Here is a 14,308-nt window from a genome sequence, read left to right as displayed (position 1 = left end):
GTCCCCCGATCTTCTTCTGTTCTGGAAAAAATCGTTTTGGGGATTTTATTCCGTTTGGACTCCGTTCCAAAATCAGATCTGAAAAGTGTCAAAAACACAGAAAAAACAGGAACTGTCACTTGGCACTGAATTAATAAGTTAGTCCCAAAAAAGATAAAAAAGGTATATAAAACATCCAAAGTTGACTTGGCTGCATCACGATCGTCGATCTATCAACAGGACTTGGGACGCTATCACAGCCACCGAGTCAAGAGCCAAACTTTTCAAGAGGGCGACTTAGTGCTCCGGTTAATTCAAGACCACACTAGTATGCATAAGTTGTCACCCCATGGGAAGGACCATTTTTGATCAGCAAGAATCTTCGCAACGGTTCATACTACATGGTGGATCTTCGCGCTGATAGGCCAACGACAGGGGTTGAGACAACTCGCCCCTGGAATATTGCCCACTTGCGGCCTTACTACACCTAGAGCCATGAGCTCCTTTCTTTTCCACAAATCTCAAAACTTGTAGTCTTTTATTTATAAAGCAACAAAGCCGGCACCCATGAACTTCAGGGTCCTTTGTCATTTCAGCTTCTTGAAAGCATGAGTCTTTATTGTTCCATAAGTCATCCAAACATGGACGCTATCAGTACCAAAGAGCATAAGTCGCCATGCTGCACTTATTTCAAAACTGGGTACTGGTAAGCCAAAGAGGACCAAAGTTGCCACATTGCACGGTTCAAACATGGGTGCCTTATATGATTTTTGAGAATTAAGCCGGCTTACTTGGGGGCTACCAGTTCCCAAGTCGTTTTGCAGTAAGAGCGTAAATGCTTCTGCAATCCTATGTCCGACTTTTCCCTAATCATAGGTCACTTGGGGGCTTCCACTCACTGAGTTCATCCTGAATACCCTCTTGGCTAGCGAAAAATTACCGCATTACAAATGGTTATACTGGACTATGTGTTGGACGAGTCGCCCTATGGACCCATGTACTCTAGGCGAGTCAATCTGCTTTTTGGACCCTCAAGTCGCCTTGGTTAAAACATGAAAGGTACCGGCCAGAGCCACACATGGAAAATAGAGAAACCATTGGTTCACTGAACCTGCTTCACTGAAGCTTGGCTCGCGCCTGATCAACCGGTCTAAATAACTTGGGCTGTTGCAAAAGCCTTCTTGGGGTAGCACTAGAGTTTTGCAAACTCGTCCTATCCTGTTGTAGCTCATCGAGCCGACAATTTTTTACGACTATCTTCGCGGCACTGCTGCAACTTTTCGTAAAACCTTTTTATGACTTGCGGCGACTCACTGAGCCGGCTCCTTGTTTATAACTCGCTATGACCCAATGGGTTGGTTTATCTATTGTCACAACTCATTGAGTCGGTCTATGGTGTTTTCCCTGGCAAATAGGTTGAAGAAATTTTTCCTGTCAGATTATGACACTTCCTAACCACCAAGAATTAGGATTGGTGAAGGCGATTCATGATTCGCAAAAAGGATAACAATTCAGAACTGTCAAGCAGAAGGCATGGCTGGAAGATTGTTTCCCTGAAACCTAACGACTATTACATGGCTCACTCGGCCATACCGAGCGTCATCTCCTGGTCACAAAGAGATCAAATTGTTTTTTGAAGAACTGGTTACATGCTGAGTAAACTCAAGCCGCCTCTGGGTCACCCTGCCTTGAGCTCTCTACATCTTAGATTTGTAAGTCGCCCAGTTTCCAATTGCACTTGGACAAGGCGACAAATCATCTTCATTGTTTAGGAAGACAGATAGATCTGCTTCAAAGTCGAAGGGGTTCTTGCGCCGGCGGGGAGTCACGCTGGTAACTTCGAATGAAGGAGGAGTCACCTTTTTATTATTGTCATCATACGCAACCTGGTATTTGTTCAAATCCAAGCTGGCCGCTAGTTGAGTCACCGCGGAGCGAGACTCTTTCACAACTCGGTGGTAATCTTCTTCGGTGAACTCCGACTCGTCATCTTTCAGTTCAGGATAACCAGCAGCTATCTCCTCTCGCTTGAGTTCAGGAGCATAGGCTAGGCACCGACTTAGGGTAGTCAGAGCTCCCTTACGGGCGGCTGACCTCTTCAGCTCATCTACTTTGGGAGGCAACATTGACAGGCAATCCATCATATTCTTGATGGATTTAATTGGCTCCTTGTTGCCCATCACTGTCTTCATCGTCATCATGCTTCCCGTATATAGCTGCTCTATAAAGGTGTAAATCGCCTTCAGCTTCAGGATGCAGTCGTTTTGGAGATTGGCGGCTTGCGGACCTACAAAGGATAAACTGTGACAATTAGTATTTGCAAACTAAATTGTGGCTTTTCTTTCCGATGAAGGGAATTGATACTTACCAAAGATGGCTTGGGTCATGTTGGAGATATGCTTTTTTTAACCCAGAGAGCTCTTGTACGGCGGCTTCTAGCTTTTCCTCGGCTTGTTCCGCCCGCTTCATGATGGCGGCTTGATCAACATTGGCTTTCTTCTCAAATTTTTGATGATCAACCTTCATTTTCTCCATATCAGCCAGGGCCAACCGATATTTCTCTTCATATTCAGTCCGAGCATTCTGCTGTTTGGCTAAATTTTTCTTCAAGTCACCTAGGGATGACTCGGCCCGGGTCACAGATTCCTGCAAGCAAATATTGGGGAGACACGTTTCAGAACTGTTGCAAGAAACATCCGTGACACTTGGGGGCTAATGTATGATTCTTTTCGAAGTCATACAAAATTCAAGACCCGACTCATCTTTCAAAAGATGACTCGACCCTTGGGGGCTACAGGTTGAAGTTTTTCTCTTCTTCAAGACCCGACTCATCTTTCAAAAGATGACCCGACCCTTGGGGGCTACATGTTGAAGTTTTTATCTAATTAAAGACCCAACTCATCTTTCAAAAGATGACCCCGCCCTTGGGGGCTACAGGTTGAAGTTTTTATCTAATTCAAGACCCGACTCATCTTTCAAAAAGATGACCCGGCCCTTGGGGGCTACAGGTTGAAGTTTTTCTCTTCTTCAAGACCCGGCTCATGTTTCAAAAGATGAGCCGGCCCTTGGGGGCTACAGGTTGAAGTTTTTCTCTTCTTCAAGACCCGGTTCATCTTTCAAAAGATGACCCAGCCCTTGGGGGCTACATGTTGAAGTTTTTCTCTAATTCAAGACCCGACTCATCTTTCAAAAAGATGACCCGGCCCTTGGGGGCTGCGGGTTGAATTTTTTATCTTCTTCAAATACCCGACTCATCTTTCAAAAGATGACCCGACCCTTTGGGGCCGTGCACAGATATGGGTCTACCAGATATTGCACCGAACACAATTCATCAAACAAGACTAGTCTTCTGGAAGGCTAATGGGTGGAAGTACACATAACAAAGGATATACCTCATGTTTGATTCACATCATGTTGACCAAGCTCTTCTCCATTTCATAACTCGTCTCCAGGCGACTTACGAAGCCAGAGAAGAGTTGCTCAAATTCAAGCTTCTCATAATGGGGAAGCGTCAGCTTAGTGATGCTTGCTCTGCAGAAGGATGGGCCTCTTTGGATGCATGTTTGGATAACACCACTGTTGCAGGCTTGGAGTAGCTAGTACCAGTAACAAATACGGTATCTGGATCTTCAGTCGCCTTGGAAGAGCTTGGCGGGTTAACGTTTTCAGTGGTCTCCTTCAGAGGGCCCGGAGAGTCGGTCCGGACGTCAGGAATATCATCCACAGGATCATCACGAGCCGCCGCTTGGTCTTCGTCAAACTCTGGGATAGAGGTGCTCATACCAAACACCTCAGTTGTCTTAGGAGCAGAAGACAAGTCGCCAGTTTTTCTCTTCTTTGCTTGTGCTTTGAGATGAAAAGATATCGAAGTTAGAACAAGTATCATTATTAGGAAGGAAAAAGGTTAATAAAAGAACTTACCCCTGTACACGAATCATTGGCGGAAGAGTCGCCATTACCGAGTCGCCGGATGAAGGAGGAGAGACCTGAAGGACAAAAGTTCAAGGAGTGATATAATTGTAAATAATATTTTTTACAAGAAGGAGAAGGTGTTAACAAGAGTATACCTCACTTGGTCGTTTCCGACCAGTTGTCTTTTCGGGTAACCCAGAAACTAAGTCGCCAGAATGGCTTCGGGTCTGATGTTTGGGGGTATACCTCGCCTTCTTCAAAAGGGAATCAGAGTCCAGAGGAGCATTTGGGTGAGACATGGGAACTTTTCCACAAATCCGCCTGGCCGGCCTAGTAGAAGAGGAAGTTGAGTTGGAAGAAATAGAAATTACCTCGATGACATCATCTTGGCTTTCATAACCATCATCCTACACACAAAGGTAACAGGGCATAAGCATAAGTCGGAATATAGTGATGACAAACAAAAGGGTAAATTTTTACCTCTGATTGTTCTTCGCCGGCTCGAGACTCGCCGACGACGGATGACTCCTTGACGGCGGCTTTGCCTTGCTCTTCTTCTTCTTCTTTGGTGGCGGCTTAGTTGTTTTCTGGACAGTCACCTTTGGCCTTCGAGACCAAAATGCTGATCCTTTCTGGTTGATAGAATTACAATTTCAAACCTAGAACATTGACAAATATGTTGAAAAAGGTAAAAGGAGGCGACTTAGATTGTTACCGCTGGAGCCGGGTTGGAGATGCAAAAAGGCTTGAGCCCAATCTTGGCACAGTTCTCCAAGGACTCGCTGGTTAACTTCCTGGTCATGTCGACAATGTCTTCTTCAGTGAGTTTTGTATGAAAAAAGCATTGGGGGTGGTTCTCGCTGCCGTTGTACTCACACATCAGGCCATTCCGGTGACTCAAAGGAAGAATTCTCCATTCCACCCAACAACGGACTAGGTCAACCCAGTGAGCCCATTATTGGTCAAAGACCTTAGCTGGGAGAAGATGGGGATAAATTCCGATTCTTCTTCTTCAGTAAGCTTCTCTGACAGCTTGAAATCCATGGGTAAGCAATCTTCTTTGTAACCCGGAAGTGGGTTCTCGCCGGGAGGAGAAGTATCACGACAATAAAACCATGACCCGGCCCAGCCTTTGGGATGGTTGGGCAGGATGACAGATGGGAACCCGCATTCGCGACGCCGCTGGATGTTAACCCCCCCAAGTTCCAAGTTAGGCCTGCTGGTGAATCCGGTCTGGCGGTTCAGATGGAAGAAGTTCCAAAACAGTAACACTATGGGCTCTGTCTGCAGATAGGCCTCGCAAAACACTTGGAATTGGCAGAGGTTACTGATGGAGCTTGGCACCAAGTCTTGAGGGTGAACATTGAGGAAGTGCAGAGCGTCTCTGAAGAACTTTGACCCGGGAGGCTTGAAGCCTCGCTCAAGATGATCAACGAAAACAACTACCTCCCCCTCGGTAGGATTGGGAGTCACCTCGCCTGTGGCAGTCCGCCAGCCAACAACTTCTTTGCGATCAAGATAACCCGCCAAAACATATTTCTCGAGATAGGCGTCAGTGATCTTGGTTGGTAACCAATTGCATTTCGAGATACTGACCATGACTACAAAAGTAAGGAACAAGGCGTCTTATTAAAGACCATACAAAGTGGTAACTCGCCAGTTGGGAGATCTACAATATGTCTATAGGGACGTTATGACTCGCCGTTCGGTAACCAAAGGTCTGGATATGGGGATATTCTAACTCGCCAGTTGAGAGATTTACGACATGTCTACAAAGGCATTATGACTCGCCATTCAGCAATCAAAGGCGTAGCTATGGTGATGTTCTAACTCGCCGTGGTGGAAGAAGGTGAGCGGCGACTCTAAAAGGATTTTTTCCTTAGGGATATTCTCGGGAGAAGGATAAACATGTTTCTAAAAACGAGCAATAAATTATGGATCTACGGGTGGACAAAATTGAAAAGATAGTGCCTGTCGAAATCACGAAATCTATGAACGAGGAAAATGCGACAGGGATGCCGTATGGATCTATGAAGTAAAACATCAGGTGGCCGAGGGATCCGGTGAAACTACCATGATCTACTGCCACAAAGGATCTACCATAAAAATGTTGACAGATCTAAGATAGAGGGGAAATGTTCATTGCATTACTGAAGATAACCTAGAAGAACTTGGGGGCGAGGTCGAACCCTAATGAAGGAAAGGTGCTTACCTGAGAAAGGAGGACGATTCCAGGAGATGGATGCGGAAGATCTGCGGCGGATACTGCGCCTTCGGTTGGCCTGGAGACGTTTGGACCGCGGTGGCTGGCGATGGAGCTTTGGGAACGACGAGAAGGCAGAAGCGTAGGCGCGAGGAACACGAAGCTGACGAGGAAGATTAAGTGGGGGTGGTGACGGCGCCCCCACTCCCCCTGCGGTTATTTAAAGGTCGGGTGCTGGAAACGAAACGACAGGCGCGGGAATAGATGTGACAGATTAAAAATTCGCAATGATGGCGCATGGATTATCGGTATGGAGATACCAACGATCGAATCTCAGGAAAGTAACATACAGACGGACAAAGGGAATGATATACGGGGTTAATTGAATCCTTGACATAGAGGTTCAACCGATAAGATCTTCGTTGTATATGTAGGATTCAATATGGGCATCGAGGTCCCACTATTGGATATTGACCGGAGAGTTCCTCGATCATGTCTACATGTTCTCGAACCCGCATCGTGTGCACACTTAAGGTTCGGTGATGTTTCGGTATAGTTGAATTATTGATGTTGGTAACCGAAGGTTGTTAGAAGTCCCGGATGAGATCCCGGACATCGCAAGGGTTTCCAGAATGGTCCGGAGACGAAGATTGATATATAGGAAGTATCCATTTAACTTACGGAAGGTTTTAGGGCATTACCGATAAATTATCGGGAGTGACGAATGGGTACTCGAGTTCCATCGGGAGGGAACACTCACCCGGGAGAGAACCAAAGAGGCTCAAGGGTGGCGCAGCAACCCTTAGTGGGCTGGTGGCCATCCCAAGAAGGTCCACTTCGGCCGAAGAAGGAGAAAAAGGAAAGGAGAGGTGGGCAAACCGAATTGGGGAAGCAGGATGATACGTCTCCGTCGTATCTACCATTTTTGATATTTTCATGCCAATATTCTACAACTTTCATATACTTTTGGCAACTTTTTATACTGTTTTTGGGACTAACATATTGATCCAGTGCCCAGTGCCAGTTCCTGTTTGTTGCATGTTTTTTGTTTCGCAGAATATCCATAACAAATGAAGTGCAAACACAATAAAAATTTACGGGGATTTTATTTGGAATATTTATGATTTTTGGTAAGAAGAATAAACACGATACGGTGCACGGAGTGCCCACAAGCCCACCAGCCACGACCATGGGGTGGGCCCGCGGCTGGCACGCTTGTGGCAACTCCTTAAGGTGGTTGGCGCCCTTCTTTCGCCACAAGAAAGATAATATCCGGAATAAAATCGTGTTGAAATTTCAGCCTAATCGGAGTTACGGATCTCCGGGAATTTAAGAAACGGTGAAACGCAGAATCTGGGAGCGCAGAAACATAAGGACACACAGAGAGAGATCCAATCTCGGAGGGGCTCTCGCCCCTCCGCCGCCATGGGGACCATGGACCAGAAGGGAAACCCTTCTCCCATCTAGGGAGGAGGTCAAGGAAGAAGAATAAGGAGGGGGGCTCTCTCCCCCTCTCTCCGGCGGCGCCGGAACGCCGCCCGGGACATCATCGTGTGACGGCGATCTACACCAACACCTCCGTCATCTTCACCAACATCTCCATCATCTTCCCCCATCTATATTCAGCGGTTCACTCTCCCGCAACCCGCTGTACCCTCTACTTGAACATGGTGCTTTATGCTACATATTATTATCCAATGATGTGTTGCTATCCTATGATGTTCGAGTAGATTATCGTTGTCCTATCGGTGATTGATGAATTGCTCTGATTGGTTTATTTTGCTTGTGGTTATGTGTTGTACTTTGGTGCCCATTATATGATCGCACGCATGGATCACACCATAGGGTTAGTTGTATGTTGATAGGACTATGTATTGGCAGGCTAGAGTGACAGAAGCTTCAAACCTAGCATAGAAATTGATGCATATGGGATTGAAGGGGGACCAATATATCTTATTGCTATGGTTGGGTTTTACTTTAATGAACATTAGTAGTTGCGGACGCTTGCTAATAGTTCCAATCATAAGTGCATAGAATTCCAAGTAAGGGATGACATGCTAGCAGAGGCCTCTCCCACATGATACTTGCTATCGATCTAGTAACGTAGTCAATTGCTTAGGGACAATTCCGCAACTCCTACCACCACTTTTCCACACTCGTTATACACTCGTAGTTGTTTCTTTATCTAACCAGCCCCTAGTTTTATTTACATGTTCTTTACTTTCTTGCAAGCCTATCCTATCACCCCTAAAAGTACTTCTAGTTTCATACTTGTTCTAGGTAAAGCAAACGTAAAGTATGTGTAGAGTTGTATCGGTGGTCGATAGAACTTGAGGGAATATTTGTCCTACCTTTAGCTCCTCATTGGGTTCGACACTCTTACTTATCGAGAAAGGCTACAATTGATCCCTATACTTGTGGGTTATCAAGACCTTTTTCTGGCGCCGTTGCCGGGGAGCAATAGCGTGGGGTGAATATCCTCGTGTGTGCTTGTTTGCTTTATCACTAAGTAGATTTATTTGCTGTTATAAGTTGTTCTCTATATTCAGTTATGGATATGGAACACGAAATACCAAAAAATTAGGTGTACTTGCTACTCATGGAGATGGGGAACCTCCTAGAACCCTCGAGGCTCGTTATGTGGAAAATATTATGCACTTCTTTAATAATCCTGAGAAAGCCCCATTCAATTATATAATGGGATACACGTTGGATCAACGTGAATACTTTAGGGATTATCGCTTGACTAAAAAAGGGAAAATTTTATGGGATGAAATCAATTTGTTGGAATGGTATGCTTGGGAACTATGCAAGAGATATGGTGTTACTTGTTGCTCTAGGATGAAGGCTCCAGACCTTCCCTTTTCTTGTGAATTTAATGATCATAGAATCTTGGCTTCTTATGCTAATGGTATATATGATTACTATGACGTGGAGCAAATAGAAGAGTTTGTTGCTTTTATGGGTGCTTATGAAATTGAGGCCGTGTTTAAAGGGTGTGATGATAATGATGATGCTCCTTACCGATCTGAAAATTTGGCTATGATTCGTTATTGTTATACTAATTATGAATGTAATTCCCATATTAAATGATTTAAGGAGAAATTCTATGCTGCTCAAGAAGAGACTATTATTTTGCAGGAAACTATGGAAGAAGAAAATGCTGAAATTGTGAGCTCATTAGATGAAAAAGATGAAGAGGAGAGCGAAGAACAAAAGGAGGAAGAGCGGACTAGCTACCCGTGTCCACCTTCTAATGAGAGTAACTCTTCTACTCATACATTATTTAATTTCCCTTCGTTCGTACCGAAGGATGAATGCTATGATCCCTTGGATTCGTTTGAAATATCCCTTTTTTATGAACTTGATGCATGCTATGCTTGTGGCCATGTTGCCAATATGAATGATGCTTATGAAGATGAGCTAGCTATAGTCCCTTATGTTAAACATGATGATTTTGATGAATACAATATGCATGTGCTTGCTGCTCCTACTTGCAGTAATTATGAGAGAGGAACTACATCTCCACCTCTCTATGTTTCCAATACGATAAAATTGCAAGAAACTGTTTATGCTATGTATTGGCCTTTACTTGGTGTGCATGAATTGTTCTTTTATGACATGTCAATGCATAGGAAGAGAGTTTGACTTTGTCATTGCTTGATATATGTTACCTTGTGCTCACTACTAAATTTCAAATCATTGCTAATTAAAATTGGCTTTGATATACCTTGGGATCCGGGTGGATCCATTACTTGAGCACTTTATGCCTAACTTAATGGCTTTAAAGAAAGCGCTGCCTGGGAGACAACCCGGAAGTTTTAAAGAGTCATTTATTTCTGTTGAGTGCTTTTATTTAGTTTTAAAAAATAGAGGGGAACTTAATACTTTTTCAAAAAGAGAAGCGATTGAAAGGTGATGCATTGCGGAAGTGAGGGTCGACCTTGAACACGTGTGTTCATGCTCATGGAAATAATGTAGAATTTTTCATGGAAGTTTCTCACAAAAATAATTATCCCCTTGTACAATTTCTTTGTGTTTTTAAAAATAATGTGCCAAGTAAAGCCTTTACGATTAGTTTGGGTGATAGTTGTTTGATCATGCTGAGAAAAGACAGAAACTTTCTGCTCACGAAATTAATTTTGATTTTTATTCTGGAAGAGATTTTGAGTTGATTCTTCTTGCTTGTGATTTATATGCAAATTTTCCAGACGTTCGTAATTTTTCAGATTTTTTGAGATATCAGAAGTATGCGAAATATACAGTTTTCTACGGACTGTTCTGTTTTGACAGATTCTGTTTTCTATGCATTGTTCTTTTATTTTGAAGAATCTATGGGTAGTATCGGGGGGTATGAACCATGGTGAAGTTGGATTACAGTAGATATAATGCTAATATGAATTTAGAATGAGTTCACAACTGTACTTGAAGTGGTGATTTATTTTATTATACTAACGGATCTCACAAAGTTTTGTTGAGTTTTGTGTGATTGAAGTTTTCAAGTTTTGGGTGAGAGCACGATGGATGAAGGAATAAGGAGAGGCAAGAGCCTAAGCTTGGGGATGCCCGAGGCACCCCAAGGCAATATTCAAGGAAGACTCAAGCGTCTAAGCTTGGGGATGCCCTGGAAGGCATCCCCTCTTTCGTCTACAATCTATCGGTAATTTTACTCGGAGCTATATTTTAATTCGTCACATGATATGTGCAAATGCTTGGAGCGTCTTTTGTGTTTATTTTTCCTTTTTATTTTATGCACCATGCTGGTATGAGATAGTCATTGGTTGGTTTTATAGAATGCTTCTTGTGCTTCACTTATATCTTTTGAAGTTTGGATTGCCTGTTTCCCTACACATAGAAAACCGCTATTTGTAGAATGCTCTTTTGCTTCACTTCTATTTGTTAGAGCGGGGCATATATTTTGTAGAAAGAATTAAACTCTCATGCTTCACTTATACCTATTTAGAGAGTTAATATGAGTTGGCCATTCACATGGTTAGTCATAAAATCCTACATAAAACTTGTAGATCATTGAATATGATATGTTTGATTCCTTGCAATAGTTTTGTGACATGAATATGTGATATTAGAGTCATGCTAGTGAGTAATTGTGTATTTTTAGAAATACTTGTGTTAAGGTTTGTCATTCCCGTAGCATGCACGTATGGTGAACCGTTATGTGATGAAGTCGGAGCATGATTTATTTATTGATTGTCATCCTTTGTGTGGAGGTCGGGATCACGCGATGGTTAACTCCTACCAACCTTTCCCCTAGGAGCATGCGTGTGGTACCTTGTTTTGATGACTAATAGACTTTTGCGATAAGTATGTGAGTTCTTTATGACTAATGTTAAGTCCATGGATTATACGCACTCTCACCCTTCCACCATTGCTAGCCTCTCTAGTACCGCGCAACTTTCGCCGGTGCATTACACCCACCATATAGCCTCCCTCAAAACAGCCACCATACCTACCTATTATGGCATTTTCATAGCCATTCCGAGATATATTGCCATGCAACTACCACCGTTCCGTCTCATGACATGTGCCACCACTTCCATATTGCCATTGCATGATCGTAAGATAGCTAGCATGATGTTTCCATGGCTTGTCCGTTTTTTGATGTCATTGCTATGCTAGATCATTGTCACGGTACACTACCGAAGGCATTTCATATAGAGTCATCATTGCTCTAAGTATTGAGTTGTAAGTGTGATGATCATTATTAATAGAGCATTGTCCCATGTGAGGAAATAAAAGAGGCCAGCGAAGCCCATTTACAAAAAAGAGGCCAAAGATGCCCACCAAAATAAAATAAAAAATAATTTTTTTAAAAAAGAGAGGCCAAAGAGCCCACAAAAAAATGAGAGAAAAGAGAGAATGGACAATAGCTACTATCCTCTTTCCACACTTGTGCTTCAAATAGCACTATGATCTTCATGACAGAGAGTCTCCTATGTTGTCACTTCAATATACTAGTGGGAAATTTTCATTATATAACTTGGCTTGTATATTCCAATGGCAGGCTTCCCCAAAATTTCCCTAGGTCTTCGTGAGCAAGCAAGTTGGGTGCGACCCACTAGTTTCTTTTGTGAGCTTTCATACACTTATAAGCTCTAGTGCATCCGTTGCATGGCAATCCCTACTCACTCACATTGATATCTATTGATGGGCATCTCCATAGCCCGTTGATACGCCTAGTTGATGTGAGACTATCTCCTCCTTTTTTTGTCTTCTCTACGACCACCATATTCTATTCCACCTATAGTGCTATGTCCATGGCTCACGCTCATGTATTGCGTGAAAGTTGAAAAGTTTTGAGAACACTAAAGTATGAAACAATTTCTTGGCTAAAACCGGTGTTGTGCATGATTTAAATACGTTGTGTGGGGAAGATGGAGCATAGTCAGACTATATGATTTTGTAGGGATAACTTTCTTTGGCCATGATATTTTGAGAAGACATGAATGCTTTGTTAGTATGCTTGAAATATTATTGTCTTTATGTCAAATGATAGACTATTGCTTCGAATCACTCGTGTTTTAGTATTCATGCCATGATTAGATTATATGATTAAGATTATGCTATATAGCATTCCATATCAAAAATTATCTTTTTTATCATTTACCTACTCGAGGATGAGTAGGAATTAAGCTTGGGGATGCTGATACGTCTCCGTCATCTATAATTTTTGATTGTTTCCTGCCAATATTCTACAACTTTCATATACTTTTCGCAACTTTTTATACTGTTTTTGGGACTAACATATTGATCCAGTGCCTAGTGCCACTTCCTGTTTGTTGCATGTTTTTTGTTTCGCAGAATATCCATACCAAACGAAGTCCAAACGCAATAAAAATTTACGGGGATTTTTTTTGGAATATTTATGATTTTTGGGAAGAAGAATCAACGCGAGACGGTGCACGGAGTGCCCACAAGCCCACCAGCCGCGGCCAGGGGGTGGGCCCGTGGCTGGCATGCTTGTGGCCACTCCTTAAGGCGGTTGGTGCCCTTCTTTCGCCGCAAGAAAGATAATATCCAGAAGAAAATCTTGTTAAAAATTTCAGCCCAATCGGAGTTACGTATCTCCGGGAATTTAAGAAACGGTGAAACGCAGAATCTGGGAGCATAGAAACAGAAGGACACAGAGAGAGAGATCCAATCTCGGAGGGGCTCTCGCCCCTCCGCCGCCATGGAGACCATGGACCAGAGGGGAAACCCTTCTCCCATCTAGGAGGAGGTCAAGGAAGAAGAAGAAGCAGGGGGGGCTCTCTCCCCCTCTCTCCTGGCGGCGCCGGAACGCCGCCCGGGACATCATCGTGTGACGACGATCTACACCAACACCTCCGTCATCTTCACCAACATCTCCATCATCTTCCTGTTGGGTAACGTCGCATGGGAAACAAAAATTTTCCTACGTGCACGAAGACCTATCATGGTGATGTCCATCTACGAGGGGGATTTCAGATCTACGTGCCCTTGTAGATCGCACAGCAAAAGCGTTAATAAACGCGGTTCATGTAGTGGAACGTCCTCACGTCCCTCGATCCGCCCCGCGAACCGTCCCACGAACCGTCCCACGATCCGTCCCACGATCCGCTCCGATCTAGTGCCGAACGGACGGCACCTCCGCGTTCAGCACACGTACAGCTCGACGATGATCTCGGCCTTCTTGATCCAGCAAGAGAGACGGAGAGGTAGATGAGTTCTCCGGCAGCGTGATGGCGCTCCGGAGGTTGGTGGTGATCTAATCTCAGCAGGGTTCCGCCCGAGCTCCGCAGAAACACGATCTAGAGGAAAAACCGTGGAGGTATGTGGTCGGGCTGCCGTGGAGAACTTGTCTCAAATCAGCCCTAAAACCTCCGTATATATAGGTGGGAGGGGAGGGGCCTTGACTTGGGGATCAAGGAGCCCCAAGGGGTTCGGACGAAGGGGGGGAGGAGGATTCCTCCTCCAATCCTAGTCCAACTAGGATTGGAAGGTGGAGTCCTTCCCTTCCTTCCCACTTCCCCTTTTTTTCTTTCTCTTTGATTTTCTTATCTCCTTGCGCAGGGGCCTCTTTGGGCTTGCCCACCAGCCCACTAAGGGCTGGTGCGGCACCCCTAAGGCCTATGGGTTTCCCCGGGGTGGGCTGCCCCCCCCCCCGGTGAACATCTGGAACCCATTCGCCATTCCCGGTACATTCCCGGTTATTCCGAAAACCTTCCCGTAATCAAA

The sequence above is a fragment of the Hordeum vulgare genome, chromosome 4H (genome assembly GCF_904849725.1).
Source record: "Hordeum vulgare subsp. vulgare chromosome 4H, MorexV3_pseudomolecules_assembly, whole genome shotgun sequence".
In the NCBI taxonomy this organism is placed as follows: Eukaryota; Viridiplantae; Streptophyta; class Magnoliopsida; order Poales; family Poaceae; genus Hordeum; species Hordeum vulgare.
This window is presented reverse-complemented; position numbering follows the sequence as displayed.